We start from the raw sequence: 27,397 nt of genomic DNA, 5'->3' as shown, positions 1-27,397 counted from the left end.
TTCATACCTTCTCTCTTTTGAACTGTTATCTTCTAACTGCACAATGCCCTATATTAAAATTTTACTCTTGCTCTTCCATGGAACTTTTTGCTAATTCATGCTATTTCCTAGATGAGGCCTTTTATATCCACTGGGATTTCAGCTGGGACTTTGATAAACATTTGTGTGAACTATCTGAAGTCACTCAAAGGATGATATGTATAGAAATGTTCAGTATGTAAAAAAAAAAAAAAAAGTATTCTAGTTTCTACTTTCAATTCATAATGTCCTGTGAGAGTAGTCCTGATAAGGTCCAAAACCTTAACTGCAAGCTACACTAGAAATCTGAGAAAACCTTCGAGGATTTAAGAGACATCAGCTTTCCTCAGTGTGGGCAGAGGAAGTAATAGTGCTGTCAGTATGTGATGGGCTTCTGGAGAAATATCATGAGTCAGAGAGAAATGTAGCCCAGATCCAGTGAAATATGTTGCTTTCTTGGCTTATATTCAAAGTCTGGTAGAAAACATCTTGACATAATCCTGTTATTTCTTTGAGAATAAAAACATTTCTGCTGTTGCTGTGAGTGTGTTCATCTCTGGAGACCTCTGCCAAAAAAAAAAGAGTCCGTCTCCCCATTGGTTCAGCCTGGAACATTCACCTTTACCCACATAAGGCACTTGGAAATATAGCAGCTGTGATAAGGGACAGAGTGTACTAATGCAGAAATATTCAGCCGCTCTCAGCAGGAAGTGTCTTGTCAATACTGGCAATAAGTAATGTGCTAAAGATTTACTGTCAGGTGGCTGTCTTGACCACAGCAGGGTGGAAACTTGGAGCAGGAGGATGGCTGTTCATTCTTAGGTCACCCGTGTTTACTTTGATGAATGTGTGTAGTATCCTTGGTCTGGATTGTTGCACTGAATTGGGGGGAGGCTGTAGCAACTGATAAACCCAGAAAAAGTATTTTCCACTGTTAACAGAGAAAATAGCAGTTAAATAATTAGACATAGGAGGTATCAGCACTATTATTTTCATTTTTCCTCAGGTTTCTAGCAGAGTGCCCTGCATTAAACAGAAAAAGTTCCGGTCATGCTGTTTGCAGTAGATAAAAATTGATTGAACAGAATGCTTGCCCCATGGTAATTTTGATCTTGTATTTATTTTTATAAATTAAAATTTATGTCATTCATTTTGAGGTTATGCAGTTACTAATTTATTTTTCTGCAAAGAAAAATTACATCAGTTTTCTTATGTAGTGCTTTTGAACAACTTTTAAAATTATGAGGAGAAAATATGTCTTCCACAGCTTATCTGGTATTAGAAATTTGCTTATTTTAAAGTGCGTTAAGACAGGCTGCAAGTTAGTAATCATAGATTCATAGGATATTTTGGGTTAGAGGGCCATGAAGTCTAACACTCCTGCTATGAGCAGGGGCATTTTAAAATAGCTCAGGTTGCTCAGAGCTTCATCTAACCTGATCTTCAATGTATCCAGGGAAAGGGCACCTTGAAATAGATCAGATTGCTGAGAACCCCAATCAAACCTTGAATGTTTCCAGGGCACCTGCCACCTTTCTGGGCAACCTGTTCCTGCATTTTATTACTCATAGCAAGGAATCTCTTCCTTGTATCCAGAATAACTCTATCCTCTTTTAGGGTAGTGCCTTGTTGAATTTGAAGCCACTTCCACTTTTCCAGTCACTACATACCCCGGTAAAAAAATGTGTGTAGATCTTTTGTAGGCTCCTCTGTAGTCTCCTTCCTGTGCTGGAAGGCAGATATGTTTCCCCAGTGCCTTTTCTAGGCTGAACAACACTGGCTCTCCCAGCCTGTTCTAACAACAGAGGTGCTCCTGTCTTCTGATCATTGTGGTCTCCTCTGGATTCCAACAGGTCCATCTCCTTCTTATATTCAGCATCCAGGTGGAGCCTCATAAGAATGGAGCAAAAGGGCAGTAGGGCAGTGTGTAAACACTAACTTCTTTCACAGAAAGAACTTTCATGTGTACCTTATTTTTTTAAAATACAGAGTAACTACAGAAACATGGAAGACTTCCTCTCCCATGTCCCTAAGTACATTTGCTTATAAATCCACACTGACTACTTCCAATCATGTTTTTCTACCACCTATGTTTGGAAATGCTTTCTAGAAGGACTAGTTGACCTTCCTCACCACCTTCCCAGGGAGTGAGGCATGGCTGACTTACCTGTAGCTGCCTGGATCTTTCTTCTTACGCTTAACAGACTCAATTGGCCAATTGAATAAAAGCATTGAATTTTGCCTTGAGTTTTATCCATAAAGAACAATTATTAGAATTTGATGGTGTAGATGCAAACTTTTCATTAATTGGAAATATGTCTTCATGCTAGTATTATTTTGTTATTTAGAGCATTGGGGGGCTAATTCTTACTTTGCTCAAAAAAGTTCAGAAATAAAATCTAATAAATGTCTATCTTTGTTCTATTCTGCTAGACATTATATTACTTTTAGTGTCATTTTAGTGCCATTTACAGAACAGCCATTTTACAAGGAATCTTCTGGCCAGTTACCTTAGTGTCCTGAGTTTCAAAGTGCCTCCAAGCTGCCCCAAACACCAGAAAGGTTTTGTGAAAGCCTTGAAGCAGTGTGGTACACCAAGGGACAGTTTTAATAATTCCTTCTAATTGATAAATGGTTACGTGAGTCTCTATGTCCTCTAAGATAGCTATGCCCCCTCTGCATTTCTGACCTATATCTGTCACTATTTTAATAATAAATTCCATATCAGTGGTTGCTCCTAAGCAAAAGGTGCATATAAAGAAAATCCTCTCTCCTAAATTACCTGATTTTCACTTTTTAATCATATGTGCATTTTGCTAACCATTTTTCTAAACCTAGATTCCTTTCAAAGTGGAAGGGTTCAAAAAGGAAAACATCGATAATCTTGAAGTTTCAGGGTCAAAATCAGATTATACTTCAGAGTATGTGTGTTTCAGTTCCTTCTCTGTCTGTGGTACTTAAAAATGCAATGAACCCTGGGTCTTGACCTGTCTTAGAAAAACTGTATTGCTGTAGCTATTAAAAAAGATTTTCAAGACTTTTTTTTTAATTTCAGAATTTTTAAATATACTTTTAAAAATGTCATTCTGATATTATAAGTGAATAAACAAATGAGAGAAACTTGCTTTTCAGTAAATAGCAAGGGTGTGATAGACATTTCCTGACAGCATGAAATGAAGGACAGACCACTTTTCTTGACCACTTCGGTCATTAATTCAAGCAGTTGTCTGGGAAGCATGCCACATGCCAGATACTTTCTAGATATGGTACATGCAGGAAATTTTCTGGAAATAGAGATTCATGTCACTCTTGATGTTTGATTTTGAAGGGATCTTCTTTTGAAATGGAGAGTGATTCCTTTGTCTCCTTTTTCATATGAGCTTTTTGGAAAAAAAACCAGAAGTATTTCATAGGCACTATAAGTTCAACTATGACTGGACTACAAAGAGTTAATAGCACTGTATCAATCTTGAGGTATGTGGGAAACTTTTGCACTGCCATCTAGATGTTTGTTTTCTTTTTTAATTTAGATCATTAAACAGGTTGAAATGCTGTCTGCATTCATCTGTGAGGAAAGAGAAATCGTCTGTCCTTCAGCCTTCCCACAGACACAAATACTCAATAGTGGCAGTAAATAATTCAATTAAATACAGTGCAACACAGTGTAGTTGCCCTAAAAATTATGAGAACTGGTTCAAAGTGGAAGAAAAGGAGTTAATTCATAGCAGACCAGACGTTCTTCGTTCTATTTTTACCTGCTGGTTGTAAGATAATACATGACTGTATTCCAAAAGGAGCAGGAGACAAGCAGGGATATTTTGTTCCTTTCTGAGTAGGAGATACAGGAAAAAATGAAAGTCATAGCTTAATCTTAAAATTTGTTTGCAAAAGACTTGGAAAACCAGGAAATGAAACTTCAATTTCTTGTTTTCTTTCTGAACATTGCTATGGTTGCAATAGCAGCCAGAGCCAAGGAGAGCTTAATCTCTGAGAAACCAGATAATGCCCTTAGCTGAATAGCCACTCTGAAGGTGTGGAGAAAGAAATGTGAAGCAGTTTTTTGCCTTTCTATTTTATGGCCACAAATACACACTAATTCTTAGTTTCTGGATTTTCATGTTTCTCCCATTTCATTAAGTGCTCAACACGATTTTTTTCTTTTAATTTATTTGTCTTTTAGACAATTTTAGAGTAACAATGTGCACGGCAGAAAGCGGTGTAGCCCCTGTGAAAGCAGAGGAATTCTCAGACTCACTGTGATCAGGTGTCTTTCACCACTGCTCCTGCTATCACAGAAATTGCCAGCAGGCACACCTGGAGAGACACAGCCCTCACTTCAGCAGGGGGTTAAAAGTAGAGGGAAAGCTTAGAAAGGGAATGAATGTGTTCTTGATCTGATAGTGCTGTGCTATGCTGCAGCCAGAAGACTGGAGAGTAGGAAAAACTCAGGAGTTTGAGGCCAGGATGGCTTCAGGTTTCTGATTGATTTTTGTGGTCTGGGTTGTTTGGGTTGCTGTGCGTGCTGCTCTGATTCCTAATGGGGCACTCAGGATCCTCACTCTGGAGGAGAATAAAAAGTAAAACCATGATGTTTGTATTTTTGAGGGAGTTCTTTTTACTTTGAAGGTGGAACTTTTGTTGCATCTCACTTTGGTAGAGGGAATTTGGACCCAAGTCATGTAAGCCTTTAAAGATTTCCAACTTGAATCTCATGGTTATATAAATATTTAAGAACCTAAAATCTTTCTGTTACATGTTGTTTCTGTTTCTTTACTGCTAGGAGTGGCTCCCTTGGTGAGGGGCTGTTGGTCAGGATGTGGGACAGGAAGCCTGTTCTGCTCTTTCCTCTGCAGGACAGAGGCAGAGGTGTATTGCCCATGCTGTTGGTTCTGCCGCTTGGTAAGCAGCAGCCAAATGCAGCTGTGAAAGATTTGTTGGAAGGAAGGTAGGAGAAATAAAGGAAATGAGTGGCACAAAGAAGCATTTTGGTTATTGAGCAAGGATTTGTGGTGGGTGGTTGCAAACTCACGCTCTACTAAACTCTAGGCACTGATGATCTGTGAGTAGCTCCCATCAAGGGGATGAATTGTAAAACACTATAAATAATTATGGTCTACTGCCTGTGTTGATTTAACAGCCTGTAAGGTTTGCCAAGAAAGAGTTGATAATATGTTTTTCTAGCGAGTGTGAAAGGCCATGGTGCCTTTATGTGCAACGAGGGACCTATGACCTACAAAATGTGTGACAAATTTGTATCTCCAGAGTTTCAGTTTTGCTGAGGAAAATAGATGCTTCTAGCCAAGCAGCTTCAGATATAACAGCCCAAATGTGAAACTGAGGTGGACTCATTAACTCCTTGACTTTGTTAGTGTCTTCATACAGTATATTTAGGAGTGTGAGGTTTTTTCCCACTCTGTGTGAGCTGTGATAAAACTGTAAATTTGAAGGCTTCTTGGTAGCATTGAATGTTCAGTGATTCTTGGCTGAAAGAGGGGAAAGGCAAAGGAGCAGGAAGCAGAACAGGGAGTGTTTTGAATTAGGATGGGAAAGAAAAATGTAACAATAAGATTATTCTGCCTTGACTTCACACCTTTGTCATAGCTAGGAGTTGATGAAGAGAATGGTTTTGATATGTGCTTAATTTGGGAAGAAAGACACCATATTTTTAATGCTTTTGACCAGGAGTGTCATTTTAAACTTTTTAAATTGGTGATCTTTACTGAGAGGGATGCTGCTCATGTCTCAAATAGCAAGAAATATTTGTGATATTAGATGTGAAATTAGAGACACAAGATTTGGTGTTTTTATCAGCCTTGTGATATTCAAGCACACAACTTCTGCCTTCTGTCTCCTTTGTGTACAGTTTGAAAAATGCAGCTCCAAGCTGTAAAAGAAAAGCAAAATAAATGGGGGGAGGGTAAGATGGAGACAGGAGGTTTTCTATCTTGGACTTGAGAAGCCGACCTACTAAGGTCTAAGTTGATCTAGCCAAGTTCCTTTGGCTGCTTTCCTTCTGAAATGCAGAAGATGAAAAAGAAGGAAATATCAGCAATATCACACAAAATACAGTCACGGTATAATCCAATTCAATAAAGAGATTTCTTTTTGTATTTCTTTCAATCTCTTCTGATACACGATTCTGTAAGTCAAAAAAGTGTGAAGTTACTTTGTGAGATAATTGCAATGGAAGACAATGCTTTTGGTTACTTGAATGTATTTTATTCTACAAGTAGTGAAACAAACCTAGTTACAACCAATGTGTAGTAGTTACATTCTCCTGTATCTGGGAGAATGGGTCTAAAGAGAATATATGTAGTTTTAATTCTTAAATTTAAGCAATTGGTGGTGATCTGTATCAAATTCAAGATCTTTATCATTGAGTTTACTGACTCTGTGCTCACTTAGCTATTGTGCCCTGACTGACTGAAAGTGTATAATGAGAAGATTACTAATCTGGGAAGAATAAATCATGCTGGAAGTAGGGAAAACAAACCAGTGTTTCACTAGGATCATGTCAAATATTTCTCTTGGTACTACTCTTTAACCCAGGTAATGCTTTTCTATACATTCATCTTTCTAATACCCATCTGGGTGTGTGTGTGTTTCAGCGGCCCAAATTTTCTTGAAAAGCTCTTTGGCTTTATGTTATTTCCTCTTCAATTAGAAAGTAAACACGTAAAATTGAAATATACCATAACTTAAGCCCTAAAGCAGAGTTTTCTATTGTACTGACAGGAGAATTTAAGTAGTGTCCTGGGATAATTATCAGATTGAAGAGATTTCCAGTCAAATAGAGGGACAGAACAGGAGTTATAACTATATGGTTGTGCCTGAAATGAGTGGATCAGAGGGAATAAAGATTTCTTTGTGTTGTACTGTCATTAGGAAACAGTCTTCCTGTTTTAGAAGCTCAGTTGGGAGCGAAGTTGATTGGTGATGATTATGAAAGTTGTGACTGTGCTTTGTGCTTGAATCAGAGATGGCTTCGGGATGAAATAAGAGCTAAATCAAATCATTGGTTGCATAAGTGTAATCTTGAGACTTGGAGAGCCTTCTCATCAACTCAAGGTGAAAAATTTAGTACCAGTTTGCTAATCTGAGTGGTGGGTAAATGAACAGGAAGCAGGAGTATTATATAATAAAGGTCTTGATTTGAGGGTTTGGCTTTGTTGGTGTTTATTTGTTTGGGGGACTTTGGATGTGCATGTGTGATAACAGTAATTTTTTTCAAGTTCGTATATAGAATTTTGTTTCCCTATAAATGGAAAGCAAAAATACCACTTAAAATATCATATAAATAGGATTTACTTTTATTTAGAACTTAGACATAATGGGGCTTCTGGAACAAAATTTCAAATCAGTGTAATGGAAATCTATCCCTTCGGAGTTGGTAATAGCTTCACAGCTGGAGAAGGACATCAGAAAAGGGAAAGAACTCTGTGCAGTACTTTCCTTAGAGCGAAACAGATGGAAAATTCATTTGATTGAATATGTGAACTTGCAAGACAGTGAATGAGACTTGACAGCTTCAACATGCAGATCTATAGAAGAAAAAGCATGAGCTACTGTATTTTGAAATAAGAAACTTATTCTTTGGGCTTTGTTACAGTTGAAGAGTAGTTTAATTGAGAGATTTTTTTCCCAGCTATTTTCTTGCTAAGTCAATGTTGAGGAATTTTCAAAACAGAAATTTATATTTGAAGTAAGGATCATTTTGTCATGAACAAAATGATTTTTCATCAGTTAAAATATTCATTATGATCTTTAAACCTAAATTAACTGAGGAAACATCTCTTTACTTGACTCAGTGGGATAATAGAAGTAAAATCAGAAGGGGTTTTGAGGGGTTTTTCTGTGTTTTTTAAAGTTATTGTTGGTTTGGGGGTTTTTAGGTTTTTGGGGTGATTTTTTGCTTGTTATTTTGGGGGGTTTTTTTAACAGAATTTGCCAAATTAAATATGGTGGGAGTTATTTTAGGATTTGTCACACTTTTTATTCTGGCTATAAGAAAAGAGAGGTTCCTGCCATTTTGTGAGCCTTTTTAAATGAATGTGCACCTCCCTTCTATTCAGTCAGAATGAGACAAGTACATGTTAAATTGACTTTCCTAATAAAATGTAATCGTGCAAAATTGCTATATGGAGGTTAAGGATACAATAAAACAAGAAAACCCCAACAAAATCTCACCAGCCATCATTGTTCAACTTAACATACTCAAAGACTTCATGTTTGTTAGTGGGGTGTGGGGTTTTTTGCTTGCCTTTTTTAAAAAAAAGCAACAGCTGATTTTGCTATTTTAACCCTTAAAATTGATCTGCAGTATGAAGATAAACTTTTAGGTAAATGAAATGGGGTACCCAGGGAGGTGGCGCCGTCACCAACCCTGGACATGTCCAAGAAATTACTGGACATGGAACTTAGTGCTCTGGTCTAGCTGACAAGGTAGAGATCAGTCAAAAGTTGGACTACATGATTTTGGATATCCTTTCCAAGATTAATAATTCTTTGATTCTGTAAAATTCCTCTTCGAGCATCTCATTTTCTTACGCATAGGTCATAAAACTGATCTTCATTAAATTTAGACCACAAGTAATATAGGCAATGATTTTTTTAAATCTTTATTCCTGTATGGTGAACCGATGACTTTTTAGGACAAGACATGAAAATATTAAAGTGCTTAATTATGTAATTTTTGTGGGTTTTTTTTTTTGTTTTAAAAAACGAGTGTTGCTTTTGCTATTTTATAATTATCTCTAGAAGGTCCTTTAGTTGAGATGCTTTGAGAGAGTCATTCTAATTGACATAGTGATTGGTGACTTTGCACATTTATGAAGAAAAGCATACCTTTCAAGGAAATGCAGTTGTATCCTGGTTCTCTTGTAGGACTGGTAGCAGGGGAAGGTAACTGGCTTTTTTATTTGATAAAGGATCTTAGGAGTGGTACTCATAGTAATATACTTCACTCTTATGAACACTGCTCTCTGGAACCTTACCACGGGTTTGCAAAAAGAATTTTTCTGTCTTGTGTCAAGTATAGCACCTCCAGGACAGAATTTGTGTAACTCTACAGGAAATTGAAAACAGCAGTTCATTAACTCTTCCTTGCAAATATTCCAAACTATGACCAGGTCTGAAAATCTTTTAAGGAAAGTGAGTTTTAATGTTTTGCCCTAAAATTATTCTGTCAAACAAACTTTGAAAAACCAATCACAAAAGCTTTTTCCTACTTGCCCTCACTTGCCAACTCATCCTGTGGGGTGTTTTTGTTTGTTTGTGGTTTTTAGAGGTTTGTTTTGTTAGTTTTTTTGGTTGGATTTTTGTTTTGGTTTGTGTTGGTTTTTTTTCCCCTAGCAGTCTACTGGAATGAAATGGACTAAATTTGGGCCAACTGCTCTGCTTGAGTTATTCCAGTGACTTTTCGTCTTTTTCTACATTGGTCCTGCACATAAGTTCTTTTGAGGTTTTTTGGTTGCTTGCTTGATTTGGTATGATTTGGGGTTATTTTAGATGCCTGTTCTAGGTTTTAAAGTGATTTGTATAAGTACCCTCTGCTATTGAGGTGTATTCTGCAGCTTTTTTTTTTTTATTTTGCATAATTTTACACTTTTGGGTGTAATTTTTTATTAATTTAGTTTAGTATATCTCAAGAAACTTGACTCTGTAGTTAACATAAAATCATATTTCACGTATGTGAACACAAAAATATAAACCACTTTCCCCTATTCTATGCTCGATGCAGTTCAAGGTACTTTGAAAATAACTTTCAGAGTAACAAATAAGTGGTTAGAAACAATTGCTGATTTTAAATTACTTCCATACCCTAAAGTGTGGAGTAGTTTTTTAAAATGTAGAGTGTGGGGCAGTTTTTTTTAGAAGTAGTTTTTTTTCAAATGTAAATCTCTTGGACATTTCACAACTTTTCACATAATGGTGCTTATTCAGAAAATTATTGCATAGTAACTTAATCTGAGAGTTATATTAATATATCATTAAAGTAAATTTATATCCTTATTAAAGTGCAATAGGTTAATTATATCTAAAGAACACAAGAGGCTATATCTGAATACATCCTTTTGAGTCTGAAAAGAGAGGTTGCATGGTATGTCACTTCCCCATTAAACTTAGCTTCTTTTAATTTTTGTTAGAGTAAAATCAGGGCAAATGCCCATTTGCTTTCTTCTGTCAGATCAGCTTCTGCTGCTTTGCATTTGTCACAGAGCTCAAGCATAAATAAAGCCATGGGCAAAGGACTTGGGTTCTCTCTACTGGTTCATGCATCAAGTCCCAACTCCAGGTCTGCCCTTTCCAAGGTTTCTTGAGTTTAGTGGATAGATCTTTGGCCAGTGGTAATGGCTATGGCTCCCCAGGTGGTGCCCAGGCACTTGCTGGATTACAGTTTCAGCAAAGGCTCAATTCATAATAGCCTGTTCTGAAATCTCTCAGACAACCTTTCCCTTCCCAGAATGGGTAGTTCAAGTTCAGAAGCTATGTTGAGAAAAGCAGTGAAATGTTTAAGTGTCTGCTTCAGCTTTTTTGACATTTGAGTGTAAAAGTGCCCCAAAAAAAAAGGTATTCTTAGAAGATTTATAGTATTTTCTGGTTTTCTTTCACGAAGAAAAATTTAAAGGTTGTCTTCCCCAGAATTCAGCACACACTTTCAATCCTGGAAAAAGAGTGAAATGGAGAAAGAGAGAGGAGGATAGGTGCTTACCTCACTTTTTAGAGGGGGAAAGTACATTTGCAGTCTTATTTTGATAGGGTTTTTTGTGTAGCTTTTCCAGTCTCCAAGGAAAAGGAGAAATTACCAATTTCACCACATTACTATTTTCAAGTAGAGACAAGAATGTTCAAGCTGGTGTTGCGTTGGATGTAATAGGGTCTTTAAAAGGTCTTTCTTGCTTTGTATGTGTCAATTCCAGTAGACCAAAATCTTCAATTGGAGACTAAATCTTCTTTTCTGCTCTGCAAGTATAGCTCTTTTCATAGGCTAAAGACAATTCTGTCCATTAACTGATTAGGGAATTATGCTATGAGAAGTATTTGCTCCTCTTTTTCATCTATTCCTGGTGAGCAATAAATGGCACTAATATTAAATTTCAATTTATGGTATTATTTTGCAAGCACGATGCGTCATTTCTGCACAATAGACTTCACGCTCAGAAAAACTTGCCCAGAATGTTAGTCTCGCTGCGTTCACCACCTGAAAGGTTGGTCTGATTCTTGCTATAATTATGCATTCTCTAAAATTAATATTTATGTATTAAATGTGAGTGTCTACAATGTGCTTCTGAGTTTCTTTAGACCTTAGGACATTTGCTTCCAGTGATTTCTTTATCTGGAAATGTCACTTCTCATTCATCTGGTGATAGATTAATATTTTTTTCTTTCTGTTGAGAATCTGTTTTGCACTTGTTTGATAGTAAACCTTTCCAAACAAAACCACTGTAACTTTGATAAGTATTCATGAGAAACTGTACTTAGAACTTTTTCAAATCTTCAAAATCTCATATGTCCATGGTATTGCTTTTTTTCTCCCCACCCTTTAATTAAATCAAAGGAAATTATCACCTTTTTCTAGATCATTTTTTCTCATAAAAATGTCTTTTCTGATTTAACTGTTTCTCCTTTTTGTTTTCTTGTTTGTGCTGATTGTCTTTAACCTCCAGCTCTAGACATAGTCAGCTTGGTGCTATTAATTAGTAGACGTCTGCTGCTAACATAAAACAAATGCATGGATTAGAAGTATTCTAAACAATTAAAGTCTAAATGCATAGCTATCACTTTGACTTTACAGAAGGACTAGCATAAGAAAGCCTGCCTTTAAGAAAGGATATGAGGAGATGCTTCCCAACAAAGGAGGAATGAATTACAAGGATAATCTTGATAGTCAAGGCCAGGAATGTAAATGTGTATTGTACTTGCCACAGTTTTTAAAATGACAGCAAGGTCATTTCTGATTTACTTGGGCTACTTTACTAACAGTTTGTGTGTGTATGCATCTGCAATATGCATGAGATTTCGCTTACCTGATTGTAGAAAACAGGCTGGAATATGAGGGCTAGGAATTAATAGACTTTTTCTTATGAAGTCAAGTGGCTGCTCTAAAAGATGATTGCCATAAGAAAATGTAATTGTGGCCTTTTATTATTCTGCAATTTTTCATCATATGTAGAAGCAGGATATAATCTTTCCCCTCGTGTGTTGAGATTAATCAAATCTGACATTGCAGAATTACGTCATGCCCTCCACAGTCAATTTTTCAGCACTTCTGTAGTTTTTATACAGCTCTCTATAGTTTCACACTAACCCTGTCCATTAGCTCTTAATATAGTCTTGTGACTTTGCAAAGATTTCATATTTCTTGTTTGCTTAAAGGAATTTCTGGCTCTGACCAATAGGTTATTTTTGAGTCCATCAGTATGCTAATCTCAACCAAAAGATTGTAGCCCTCATACTTTGTTCCTCCAGATGTTTGAATGCTATTTCCTGTTGAGTCCGTGAAACAAATGTCTGTACTAAGGGAACAAGGTTGTTGCTGAGATCTGCATCTAATTTTCTCCCCACCTGGTGATATAACTAGAGTATGCTCTGCGAGCTTGGTCCCTCAGTGAGGGGGTTTTGTCCTTGTTTTAACATGACCATGTTCATCACTGACTTGTGTGTCTGCCTCTGGCATTTGAATTAAATGCTCACAGTAGCTGCAGCTATGAGAAGATATTGGTGGACCATTTTCGATTCTAGCCTCTGGGATGGCAGCTACCAGCTCCATACCATATGAGACTTCAGAAAGGGTTGGATTCATGGAGGATTCAAGTCCTCCTGCAAACATGACTGCTCTTTTCTACAATATGTCTAATCTTAGATGGTTTTTCATTGAAGATTTAATTAAACTTTAGCATAGTAACCAAATATTTTCAATGTGTTTCATATTCAGAGTACATTTTTACTTTGTTTAATCTCCATGACTAATACCACCTTACTGTAAGTCACTGCAGATAGTGCTTTTATCTTCCCTGTGTTCTGCTCTGTGGGCCCAAGTCAGCATCTCATACTTCCTGTGTTATAATTTGTGGGTTTTATTGGCCAAGTCTTGGTTGGATAATAAAAGTTATCTTGGTATAATCTTTGTTGCTTGATTGCTGCTCTCCCCAGGCTGGTGAAGCCAGTGCTAAAAGCCACCGGGCCTTGGACAGTCGCTGAGGAGACTTTGAGTTGTTGCATCTGACTCTGTACCTGTCTTGTACCAACCTTTACTTTGTGGGCACACTGTTGCTCCCTTGAAAGCACAGTTGTGTAGTATTTCATACTGATATGAGCCTCTTAAAAGCAGCACAGCAGACATCACATTCATAAGCATGAAACTAATCATTTAACCAGTTACTTTTGCTTATTCTCATGGTACAAGTTTCTTTCCTATAAGCATTTACAAATGTACAACATTGGCATAGGAAGTGCAAGAACTTGTCATGCAAGTTAGAAAGTAGGCTTTTCTGTGAGTGCAATGTCATCTGTATTGGGTACAGAAACGTCTCCTAAAAAAAAGGAAAAATATAATTAAAGAGAAGCCTCTTTATTGTGGTTTAAAAAACCCTCAACTTTCATCAATTGAACTTATTTATTTTTAGTAAGTTTTGCAGACACTATTTGCACTCTTTCAATATTTATTAACTAATAAATCTCATAGAAATTGTTATGTTATCACCCATTAATTTTTTTTATTGTCTGTAGATACCACTTCAGTTTATCAAAGCTATGAACACAAGAACTGGAAAGTCAGCAAATTTGGATCCAATTAGAACTAGACACCTTTCAATCCCTCTCAGTTTTAAATAGAAAAAGATTACAGAAAGAAGGGGATTAGAGGGAGGGAGGAGATCATCTGTCACTCTCCATGTCACATAAAAAGGACTAACAACATTTAACAAATTTCACAGGGATAAAAGACTATGAACTTGCTTATCTATGAAACATTCCCACCTAGTGTTTACTTGTAATGCCTCTCAAAATGAATGCATAAAGGAACTTAATTCCTGAGAAAAGTAAAGGCATAATGCCAAAAAGGGCATCAACTTTCTCTTCATTTCCAGTAGCAATGCAATGCAGAGATATTACAGAGGCTCTAATCCAGGAGGGTAAACAAAGCCCTTGCTCAATATTAATTAAAAGGCTTCAGAATGCAAGGAGTCTTAGACACTTACAAAAGAAAATTTTAATTGGATTAACTACTGAACAAATTTCAAGTTTAGATTCTTTGTCTTTAAGAGGAAAAATAGGAAAGGTTCATTTGCAATGGAATAATTATATGATATAATTATGTTAAAGAATGCAATCATGTGTTGACTGTATGTAGAATCTTTGGATAAAAGCAGCTTGTGCATGGTATTGGCTGACCAGTAAGTACAATACTTAATTGTGGCTTACACTGAATTGTTTGGGAGTGTGAGCAAGGGGATTTGATTTTTCTATGGCATCTCTTAAAACTGTTAATAGCACAAGCCAAAGTTAGTGGTTGTGGTTAGCAAAATGACACTGAAACAAATGTGCACCCTGTAGTATCTGTTTTTCTGTCTTTTTTTCCAGAGTAGATTTAGCTAAATCCAGGGAAATCTCTACTGTCAAATGAAATAGATTAATCTTCACTATGAATTTGGAATCATATCTGAGAAACAAAAAAGCTTTATTTAATAGGATTAAAATTATGTTATTGACATTAGGATTAACGATTTATTTGCATCACAGAATATCTCTCTTGCATAAATATTTATTATAGCTTGAAAGCAGTTGCTAGCTTGGGATTTAAATGTGATGTAACTACTGCATTCATTTTTTCACAACCAAAAACAACAAGGTTTTTCTGTTCTTATTGTTGTACTGCCACAACTGTTTCTTCATACCTTTCATTCTAGCCTTGATGCCTCCACTTTGTCTTTAACTTTTCTATTTATATATTTCTGCAGAAATAGCATATCTACATTAGTGTTATTTTTAATATTTTTTTCACCTCTAGCAACATAAAATCAAAAAGGTACAGTTTTACTGGAAACATTGAGAGGGGAGAAGTTTTAAGCTGACATGCTAAAAGAAAATGCTGTACAGACTCTTCTACACTGTAGCAGTATGAGGTTTTCATTATTTTATTCTGTCATGAATCCCAGGTAATAAAAATCATTTCAGGTGCAATAAAAAATCTCTCATGCAACCAGAGCTGTGGTTTAGTGTATGTAAGAGCTATAAAGATACCCTCTGCTGGAAAAGAAATGTTGTACGAGGGATATTTCTGTTAATGTTTCTTCTGTGTTCACTTTGTCTCATAAATTAATATTGCTCCTTTATGCTACTACTACGCTATTCTTTTCCTTTGCTACTGCAGATAATAAATTATGCAGTATATTTCTGTACAAATTCTGATATGCTTTCTCTTTTTTTTTATTGGTACATAGATATTTGTGGAAGTGGGGAGAGAAAAAGAATGCAATATGATGAGTTCCTGTTCAGTGTAAAAGGTGAAGGAGAGATCAGTCTGACATTGGTAGCTGCTGAGTTTTGAGACATGCCTTTGCCTTTCCAAAAGACATTTTGCTGAGCATCTACAGGACTGATTGAAAGCTTTCGTTTATGGAGGGAAGGATGACAGTGTTTTGAAATGGGTTTATGATGGTTTTTTCAGTCTACATCTGAGACACCTGCTTGTGTACAGTTTTGGCCGGGTACCAAAATAACTATTGGAAATATTCTGAATAATGTCGCTAAAACCGACGTGATGGTGAATGGTGTCTAGTAAGAAGTCAGAATTTTATCTTCTAATTTAGAGGAAAGATGTTACTGAAAACAGGGAGGAAGTCATAAACTTGGGCTGTAACTGAGCCCTTTCCTCAAATTGGAAGGGACCATACATTCCCATTAGGGGTGGCTTGCTGAGGAGGAAGGTCTCTGTAAGTGGCAAAAGATCTATCTTACATGTCTGAGGGGTTTTCATGCTCATGCCTGGATTTCTGTTGCGAAGTACAGTGTCAGTACTGGATCAAACTAAAGAGAAACTTGGTTAAGTTAGCACCCAAGCTATGCTACAAATGATTTTCAGCATGATCACATACTCTTCTTATTCTCTTTATTCTCTTAAGGGATTAGTCAAAGATTTTTCCAGAAATCTGGAAAAACCAAGTGATGAGCTAGGCATACAGCAGCATAGGTAATAGTCTGACTGTTAGAGTTGAAATATGTGATCTCAGGGCTCTAAATTCCTTATTCAAAGAAATCCAAAGAAGCCGGAATAAAGTACAGCTCTTTCTGTGGAATTACTTGAACTTCAGTTTCTTCCAACTTAGCGGAGTTTCTTTTTACAGGGTGACTGACAGCAAGTTAGCAGCAGTCATAGCCTCCTTTAGTTGCCAAAAGTGTCATCTTGAACTTGAACCACCCATCAGTTGACATAACTGATGGCTGAATGTGAAATATTTTCTTAATTTTAAAATATCCAGTTCAAAGACTGACGAGAATGTTTGATTTAAAAAGTGTCAGCAAGCATTTTGAGCCAGATGGAGATATCAATTGCCTAATTATTCTTAGAAATGAAACTATGTGTGAATATAAGCTGGAATCATTAACATTAAAGGTTATGATTGTCAAGTACTGTCATAAGGTTTCTGTATCACTTGCCTGTCACTTAAAATATGTGCAATGGATCTTTTGGTGGGACTCCATAGAGTGCTATTTGCCATATGTTATTTCTCTGTGGGTAGGATGAAGTAAACTTTTACTTATTTTATATAAATGCTTGTCACTAAATCTAACCTGATCCCTTGAGAGCTGGGAAACCCTTTCTCAGTTCAGAGGAGCAGATATGCAAACTCCAACCTGCCTCCTGTGGCTGAACTGCTGTAGGGATGAAGCCAATTTGTCAAGAATGTGGGGTTTCAGAACCATTTTATGTACTTGAGGTGCTCCAGAAGTCAGGCAAAGAAACTGCCTGTTGCTCAAATTTCATGTTACCCTGGGAGGCTTCATGGGCTTGGCCAGCACAGCTGAGCCTTGTCAGGCATTGCTGGGAGCCATCTCCTTCCTCTTGCTTAGGCCTAATTAAAATGTTTCTTCTCATAACCATTAAATGACAGTTTTACAAGACAACAGGAATTTGTATGCCTGAATACCCTCTTCTCTAGACACTAGACAGCAGCAGGACAGAAGCCAAGGTGATACATGAATGCTTTCAGACGAAGTTACACCAGTAGTGTTGGTGAAGACTGCTGCTGGAGAGCATTCTCAAAGCTCTTGCTATTCAGTGGGATTAATCCATCTGACAGTAATGCACATTTTATTCTACTTGATTATTTTTTTCCATAGGTTTCCACTCTGAATTCTCAGTAGCTTTTTTGTTCGCTTGCATTAGTCTTTTATGTCAAAGCATTTTCTCATTTGTTATCCAGGGAAATATTAAAAATAGCACAGTTCTGGCTAGCAGAGCAACCATACATTATTGAATTCATAATGCAGGCTTGAAATATAGCCTGGGAGAAGGAATTTATCTCAGTCAGACTATTCTTACTTACAGATGTGATGCTAATGATTATGCTGTCTGCAATTTCTCTTAAATTATAAACATTATTGGTGATGAATTAATTTATTGTCATTGTAAATTGTAATGGGTATTTGCAGGTATGTCTATTGGAAAGATATTGCAATTTTTTTATTGTTTTAATGCCTTTTAATATTAATTCTTCTGAGTTAGAAAGTTATAAAGTCTAAAGAGTTGTGGCATATGTAACATAATGCCAGATTTACTTTAATGCAAAATGTGGAGCAAGTTAGTTGCATTAATGCTGCGAGTGTTTCTTGGAGGGCTGTCTGTTTAAAGTGCAGCCTGCAGTTTAATAACAAAAAAGAGCTGGGGGGAGCAGAGGAAGTTGGTGCTGATCACAACCTAAAACATCACAGAGTGGTTTAAAAATGGACCAGTACAAGCTCTTGCATGGAAAGGAGGATGGGAATGTACAATCACAGAGAAAGCTTTTATTTGGTGCCAGGGTGTTGGAAGGAGAGTCATGGGGGACTTTGGAATGGGGCCAACAGAGTTTTTGTGATTCATATCTTTGACTCTTTGATCTGTGATTTGCTCATTGTAACAGCTAATTCACCTCTAAGAAAGATTAAATGAAATTAAATGAAATTAAATAACAGCCAAAACTGAAAATGGGAAAATGGGCAAGACATGGTCAGTTCAAGTCTCTGGGAATTTAAGTTTAGGTGGCAAAGCCTGGATTAGTAGTGTCAGTATTTCGTGTTGAAGCTGTTCTGCGTGTATCTTCTTCCCATGATGACCACAACTCAGGTGAACAAAACTACAGAAAGGCTTTACTCTTTATTGTTTTGGTTTTGTTTTATGATCTGTTGAAATAAAGATAACAAGGGAACATGTAGAATTCTCCAATTTTGATTCTTTGGTAAAATAGAACCTAATTAGATTAAATACATATTTCAAGAAATCTGATCCATGAAGGAAACAAGACAGAATTGCTAGTAAAATTTGTTTGGATTTTGTGACCACAGGTGAGAGAAATCCTTCACAGCAGCAGGAGAACACAAAAGAGCCACAACCCGTCTAGATTGCTGCCTTTTGCTGTGATCCTATCAGATCTCATGACACTGCTGTTGTGGGAGATATGAAAGGCTTTAGAGAGCTGGATATTGGAAAAAGCTTGTTCTTTCTAAGGAAATGGCTCACTCTTCAATCTGTAGTAAAGAACCTGAAGAGTCACTGAGCATCTCTAGGTAACCTCTTGTGAATCTGGCATAGACTTGAGGCTCACATCATTTTAGGGCTTCTGGTAGTCCCAGCAGTACTCTAGTGCAATTTTGCTTTTAATTAGAAATTATAGAACCCTTTGTCAAAGCCTAATTTTTGTGGAAAACATAACTACCCATTTTCAGTGGGAAAGTTTGGGCCAGGTCCTTGCCTTAAGCAATTCCATTCTGCTTGGTTAGTATAATAGGTAAATCAACACCATCGTCTTTGTTGAAACTCTCAAAAACATCCAGCTTTTTTTCCAAAATAGATGACCTATAAAACTTGTGAATCCCTAAGAGAGTGAGGGTCTGAAGACTTCTGGTAGACACAGCATGAAAAATTTTGTGTTGATAGGGAGGCTGGGCAACTCTCAACATCTACTTGAGAATCAAGGAGAAGCAACCAGACTCTGGTGGAAAAATGTATGTTTAAAGCAATAAAAAAATGCATATATCTCCCTAAAATGAACCAAAACTAAGAAGGGAGAAAGCCCCACCACTGATATCTAACTTTGGGCAAGGGTCCCAGTGTAATGGCAACTTATAGCCCTACCCTTGCTAGTCCTTCAGAGAAAATTGATGCTGTTGGTCACAGGACCCAGGTGAGCACTGGTAGGGTGAGCTTACATTAGATGAAGAGGTAAAGATTTGAAAGTATTTTAACTGTAATATAAATTCTTTTTACACACTGGATAATTCAAGCTATTCAGCTGTCAAAATATTACATATTATGAAACTTTTATGAAATGCTGTTATCTTTCACACATACCAGCGTTTTGTAACCGTTCTATTAAAATCTGTGTTTTTTTAAAATTCATTTACCAAAAATTTCATGTTGAGATGCTGCGTAATATTAGTACATAACTGAGTTTTCAGTTAGGTGGTAACAATTTGTCCCTGTAACTGGATCACTATTATCTTTACTGCTCACACAGTGTGCATGTGACAGGGAACAAACTCTGCCTCTGTCATATAATTACAGGAAATAAATTATGTTCTATGATCTGATATACTTGTCAGATCATAGACCTTGATCACTTAAAGTTGCTTTGCTCTGCACATTATTGCTCTGCATTTTTGGTTTTGTGAATATCACTTTCTAGTGGACCAGTGGTGCACATCTGAGGCTGCTATACAGAGCTCCCTGTGAACAATATACATACCTGCAGAACTTTTGAATGTCCTTTGGAGCCTAAGAAATCTGTCAGCCACAATGAAACCGAGTGTCTTAATTTCTCAGGCAAGCAATCTGTCAGCTGTGAAATGAAGCTCCTTGATGCAGCTTGTGAATTCAAACATTGTGTGCTCATACATTGTAACACCCAGCTGGTGATGGCCCTTTCAGTGCTGGCAGGAACTTAAGAGATTTTTGCGCTGGTCTCCAGAAAGAAGCATTTTTGCTCAGGTCAGCTCCTTTTCCAGGACACAGTGGCATGGGGCCAGGTCACGGCTTCAGGGGAATCTACTAACTGCATAAGCAAATCTTATGTGTTTTTGCTTATGTTAGTTATTATACCTAGTGTTATTATACCTCCCTGCTCCCTTTCTTTTAATGGCTTTGTATCTTACAACTTTCATTTCTTTCCCCCAAAAGTATTGCAGGTACACTGAATCAACTGACTGAAGGGACAAAGGGAAAGAAGCAAAGGTGATAAAGTTGTTTGAGCTGCTTTACTCCTATGTGAAGGACAGTTACTAGCTAAAAAATAACACATTATTGTGGATGACCCTGGTATCTTAATGAAAATCATTGCAGATAAGCATAATTCTCTTAGTTTGAAGCTACTTAAATGTTAGATGTCAGATCTAACAGTCTTTGCCAGCTTTATTCCTAAATAAGTACACTTTGAGTTAAGCTCTATAAGTAAGAATTAACCTAGAAATTTGTCACTGGCATTATAACCTCTAAAAAGCCTAAATTCTAATGTGCAAATAAACAAAAGCTGATGAAAAGTTTGTGAAATGAACTTTTATGACATGTTAATTGAGTAAGAGAGCACAGAAACTACCCATAACTGTTAAGTGAAGATGCCTGCATAGTGCCTGTAAGACTCCAATGAAACCACAGGTGTGCATCATCATTATTATTTATTTATTTTGCCAGATAGGCAAGTAATCTTGAGTTACATACTATGTTTCTTCTTATAAAAAATTTTTCCTCACAGAAAGTACTCAGAAGGCGTGATTGTTTGTTGTTGTTTTGGTGGAGTTTTTGTTTGTTTTTGTGGGTTTTTTTGTTTTGTTTTTTGTTGTTGTTTTTAATTAAATCTGGGAATACAAATGGAGGTGTTTTTAAATACTATACCAATATTGTATCCTTTCTTTTTTCTGTATGTAAACACCCTCTTGTCTTGCATAGAGAATTCTGAGAGTATGTAAGCTAGGACTGGATTGGAAAAAAGATGCCGCTGGTATACTGGATGAGAACTCTTTTGTGAACTGTTTCAATGCAAACACAGAGCTGTAATATATTGGTGTTCACTCACTCAAGTCACTGCTTTTTCCATGCAGCTGTTAATGCCTCAACAATGAAGCTCAATTATTTTTTTTAAAGAAGAACTTGAGAAGACTACCTTAAAAACTTTTTTTAAAAGACTGTATTAATCATAACTGCTTTGGGGTTATAAAAATCTCTCAAGTCATAGTGGAATTGCATATTCTCATCTGTTACAGAGAAGTTTTTAGCTCTTCTAATTCCTTTTATAGTGAGAAAGGAAAATGTTTGTAACTGAGCTAAATAACTTGAAAAAGATGCTAATAAGGGAAACATAATTTTGGAATTAACCCTTAGAAAAAGGAGTGCAATCTATCAGGTTACACGAAGCCTTATTAATTTAAAGAGATGTATGAATGCAGGTACAGCAGTTGCCCAGTGGCCCGTGCTGACAGCTAGTGATACAAAGAGGCTATTTGGATTATATGTGCATCAGTAGCTTTGATTTATGGCACTTGTTTACCTTGCAGAAACCTGAAGGGTTTCTGAGAGAAAAACAAACTTGTGACTCTCATACCTGATACCCATCTTTACATTATCCCCTGGAGTGATGCATTTGCAGAAGAACATAGACTCCCATCATCCAAACATACCCATAACTACCTAATTAAAAAGGAGATTTAAAAAATAATTAGTTGTTTCTAACCACCTATAAAATACAAAGTTATAAGAATTTAGTAGCTAGTGGAATTTGGTTAAAATCACTCAATCCTTCCTAAAATGTGTCTTTCAAAGATACAACCCCAATGTCAATATCATGGTACAGATGTGACAGTGCATGTGAGAAATGCTCAAGATGAGGGGATTTCCTTCTTGTTTCATCACGAACATTGGGTATTTGCAAATTAATTTCACTTCAGAGTAGCACAGTTCTGGGGTGGATGCTTGCTGCTACCAGGTCAGCATTGCTCCTGATTTGCTTTGAGTCTCATTTTATTTGTCCTTGGAAAAAATAAGTGGTGGGGGGAAGAAAAATGTAGACTACATCTTTAGTCCTTAGGAAGTTTCATCATTTCACATTTATGGCCAGTGATGACATCAAAGCAGTGCCAGCTGTGCTAAACAATGTGTGATATTATCTAATTCAGTGGCACAGGTTCTACTTCTATTTACAGGAGGCAAAAGCTTGCTGCTTTCTTGCCATGCGACTGTTTGTGTGTTGTTCTACATTTTGTAACTCCTGACAGGACAGCTGTGTGCCTGCCCTACACACAGTGGAGTGTCTGCTTTCTGCTGCCTACCCTGAAGCTCTGATGCTGAGTGTGCCCTCCGACCACTTCAGGGCTGATTTTTGAGTGCATTTGCACCAGCTCTGCCTAGTTTTCCTCTTTTTCAGACATTTGGGAAAGAAACGTCTCTCCAGCTTTGTAGAGGGAGAGAATATAAGAAAATAAAGGTAGTGTAGAAAGTAATCTTATCCCTAAGGAGTTGCAGCTGGGCCAATTATCAAAGATTAGCAGCAGGCCTGACTTTACCAGGCCACAGCTGTAACCAACGAGAAGCAGAGTGCTATAACAGAGTGGGGTGGCTGCTTGAGAAGGGAACTGCAGTCAGTTGGCTGCTTTGTGAAGAAGAAAGAGTCAGTGCTCTGAGGAGATGCCCATGAGAAACACCAAGAAGGTATGGGACTTTTGTGATAAGGAGACAACAGTACGGAACCCCTGCAATAAGGTGGCAACACAGCTTCTTTTTGTAAGGATTGGGAAAACTCTACTTATCTGCCTGCCATACCTGATAAGACAACAATACTGGACAGAAAGGTCTTGTTAATGGATTAGTGAATTGGGAATTTATGAAAAAATCTTGGAAACACAGATTTTAATTTTGTAATAGATATTATTTCATGGAGAATCTATCTATATGTTTTTAGAATTAAATGAAACATTAAGCAATTATTACTTTGAGGTTTAGAAGGGTTTTTTTTAATAGTGTGAATATTTTAAAATAGCTTTGGCATTTTTGAGTAGAGTCCATTTATAAAATGTTTTGTTTGTATACTCTTAATAATAAGGAGTTCGGGTTGATTTTTTCTCCTTTTTTTAAATTCCCTGTGGGTACACATTTAGTTATGAGGAAGCCTCTTTTAAAAGTAGAATGAAAACTTGAACTGGATGATGCTACTATTTATTTTTAATTATTAACACTATTAAAAAGCCCAGTACTTGTTCTAGACACTGAAAAGGGTTGAAGGCCATGAGAGCTGTGGAGGTTGATTAAAGCATGGCATTCCCTAAGGCAATAAGGCAGGCTCTCCTGGCCTAGAGGCAAAAGGAAGAAAATTAAGATTGCATCAAACATAGCATAAAACTAAAGTAAATGAGAACAAAAATAATAAATCTACATGGAAAGGCAGTTCTGTCTCTTCACAGGCAGCTGTATTTATTAATTAGTAGTCTATCATTTGCACTACATTTCAATCAATAGCCTCACCTCTCTGACATTTCATTTACTTAGTTATTAAAGTGATGTGATTCATCAGGCTTGTGATGCCCTTTTGTGTGTCAGGCTACCCAAGAAGTGTAGGCTGCAGGGTGGGCTGCCACTCCAGTGTTTAACAGCATAAATTTGGCAGAAATCTTCACTTTCATTTAGTGATTCACATGGTGCCAACAATAGCAACATATGTATAGAATATTAAATACTGAGCAGCAGTCATGGCAGCAAAAGTAAGTTTAGTACCCACATGGTACCAGGGCAGAGTTACTTTCTTGGCTAGTATGAATGCATCCTGGCACTGATGCATTACAGAGTTATCTAAACACCTGCAGTATAAACACTGTGACAAACATTAACTCGGCAGAGTTGTCTCATCCAAAATGAATTTTGAGGACTTACTGCTTCGCTTTAGTATTGCCATGGCATCATTTGACCATGGGAATTAATTTTATGGAAAAAAAAATAGATGTGCACAGAGAAAGAAGCTTTAACCTGTCATTGTATCCAATTTAAATGTAATATCGCATACACCAATACAGTTGTGATTCCTTTACAAGAAGGGGAAAAAGGGTGGTTTCTTTCCAATTATTGCTTGGAAAAAGTAGGTCAGTAAGATCCAGGACTTGGACTTGGTCATCTTGTTGGCCTCTTTCCACCTCTGCCTGTTTTGTGATTCCTTGATGCTATGAACTGAATGCTGAGCTTCCCAATGTGTGGCAATTACTTTAAAATAGAACAGATTAAAGGTGACTTCATTCTTTTCCCCCAGCACCCACTGCTTGATTTTCTTCCTAGTATCTTTTCTCTAAAATTTACTGAGAAAATTGAAAACAAATTTTCATTTTATGTAAAATGTGTTCTAATGGGGTACAGAGTGAGAAATGGAAAGGCAGGATCAAGAGTTTAAGGAATTGGAATAGACTGCTCTTTTGTACTGCTATTTAGAGAATATTTAGCTGTTTCCTTACTATTCCATATAGTGCTTATTTTAAATATGTACAAGCAGTTGGAGGACTAATAAACCACCTGCGCACTAAGAAATGCCTTTCTTATCCCTCCATTACAGGAAACTTTCTCTACATTTACTTTACTCAGAGGAAGGAAATCAGACCACTTAGTTTGGCAGTGCTGCTGGAATTGGATCTAATACTCATTTAGGACTGCTTTCTTGGCCCACAACTATAGGTAGGAAAACTGCAATAATAGGTGTAGGAACCATCTTGCTGCTTCTCAGCATTGACTTTCAGCTTCCAAAATGCATCTCTTGCTCTCCCTTGCCCTTTCTTTTCTTGCATTCCTTGTTCTGTAGAGCCAATGAGAAGAGTTGTAGCATGCCCGGTCCACCCCCTTGTTATCCTGAGGAGTTTACAGCAACTTTTCTTCAGAAAATTATTTTTGGATATTTAAACTTAGAGGCGAAGGTATGTCGTGCCTGATTTTTCTAAAAAACCCCAACAAATCAAGATGAATACAGAAGTTTATAGGAAAATCTATCTTACCCCTGATCCTCCTGCTCCATTATTCTTTGACTTAGTTTTTGACACAATGATAGGTATTAGAAAAACTATCTGCACTTTGTAGATCCTTGTCATAGTTAGCTTGTGTCTACAAGCACATGAGCGTGTCTGCTTTGTCACTGTGGGCACTCTTGAAAATTCATAATCTTGCGATGTTTTGGTTATTTTAACAGAACTGTAGTTGTGTAATGAAAGCTGTAGTTGCTATTTCCTTAACTAAAACTGCTCTGCATCTTCAGGGCTGATTTTTGGAAAAATCTTTGGATTAAAAATTATTTCAAGACTTTTGCTCTTTTTAATCTCAATGTATATCTAATTGTAAAATACACCAACAAAAATCTTGACATTTAGCAACTTTTATAATTTTATATGTTGTGTGCTAAACTCTAGATGAAAATACTCAAGTCTTTCTACACCTTTGCCTGATTCTTGTTATACTGCAGAGGAATCCAGGGGATATTTTGATACCATAGGGAGAGAAACTAAAATATTTTGTTATTGATGAAATGCCTAATTGTTCTTACTTTGCTGGGAATAAATGCCCCCATAATATTCCTTCTTTTCATGTTTAATTTATTGTTTGATAGTTAATTACCTGCTTGCATTTGTCCCCATAGGGACCTCACAATCTGAATAAAAGTTAATAACGCTTTTTGCATTGGAATCTCTTTTCCTTTTGTTCTTCTCCACCTGAACTTGCTTTGAAGTCTTCCTGTAGCAGTGTCTATACTATGGAGGAGTTGTGTTTATTTTATTTCCTATTCAAATGTATTTCTTTTCCTATTCAAATGTCTCACCCCTTGATAAGAAGGGAATCTTTTCTTTGTTTACTTTTCCCTCTAGTATTAATGATATAATTGATCTTTAAGTCACAACCTCAGAATATGTTCTCAGAATTGAAGACAGGAATGCCTTGCTTTCTAGTATTTTTTCCCTCCAGAAATTATCATTTTATAGATCCATGAAAAAGTTTATCTTTCAGGTGATTTTTATTTGTGATACAGAGTTTATGAAGAATCTTCTGCTTTGTTGGGGCCTTTTTGTTTTTCTTTTATCATGTTGTTTTTCAGCATCTGCCTTCTTTCGGTATTTTGCTTCAGTTTGGATTAAAGTTGCTGATTCAAGGGAGAGCTATAACCAACCCTATTCTTGTTTTTTCCCCCAACAATTTAACATAAAAGCGAAGAGCTGAGCTATATTTTTTCACTACTTCTTGTGAATGCTGAACGTAGAAAAAGCAGCTTTACCTAGCCATAAATTATGTCCAGCTGTGGACACAGCTTTTTCAAGGGGAATTTGGGAGGGGAGGTTGTGGGAGAGCAGTCATTGTGTTAGCTTGCTTGTGCATTTAGATCTCCTGTTCCAATTGTTTAATGCACAGTTCAATTCTCATTAGCTAATTTTGACTATCAGAAGTGAGTGCAAGAGCAGTTCTGAAAAGCTTCTGCCTGATAGGCACACCTCCCTATAAAAATTATTGGGGATTTCACATGTGTTATTTTAGGCCTAAAGGATTAAAATATTTTTGTTTTAAAATGTAAGTGGACAAGGACAGGGTTGTTGCTCTAAACTTGCCAATGTGAATTTCTCCATAATGGCATGTCCTTGATCTCCAGCATGGTAAGGCAAGAAAACTAGTTCATTCAGACCTGCAAATTTCTGCTGAAACTGTCAGGAGAAGACAAAATTAGTGCTGAGTGTGACAAGACACTCCTTGAAATGTGACTGAAGCCAGCAAGTTACTCTGTTACACTGTGAAGATCAAGGTGCTTGTGTCAGTGATGGCCATGTTTTTTGCAGATTGCATCTTGTTCTCCTATGTCTACTAAAAAAGGAAGTGTTATGCACTCCATCAATTCTTTATCCATTTATTTATGATTTATTAAATTTTAAGTGGTTTAAGTAAGGCTTTACTGTGTGATGGATCCTTCAGAGCTTCCCAGACTGTCTGCCTTGGTGGAATAGATCACTGCTTACATTTAAAACTTTTTTCTCAGATGTTACTCTCCATTTGAAGCAAATAACTACTGACAGTAGGTACCACGGACATGAAATAACTTCCATCAATTTCTTAAGATTTAAGGAAGATATAACTGCCTCTCACTCCTTTTCAGAGCTAAGCAAGCCTCTTTTACTCAGTCACCCCACACAG

General features: G+C 36.8%; 1 protein-coding gene across 1 annotated transcript in view; it reads left to right on the top strand.

The window, feature by feature from the left end:
- Window positions 1-27,397, top strand: part of CNTNAP2 (contactin associated protein 2) — a 1,023,368-nt gene that overhangs the window by 257,541 nt on the left and 738,430 nt on the right. The gene's annotated exons all lie outside the window — the stretch shown is intronic.

This window comes from Ammospiza caudacuta, chromosome 1, assembly GCF_027887145.1.
Source record: "Ammospiza caudacuta isolate bAmmCau1 chromosome 1, bAmmCau1.pri, whole genome shotgun sequence".
Lineage (NCBI taxonomy): Eukaryota > Metazoa > Chordata > Aves > Passeriformes > Passerellidae > Ammospiza > Ammospiza caudacuta.
This window is presented reverse-complemented; position numbering and strand designations above follow the sequence as displayed.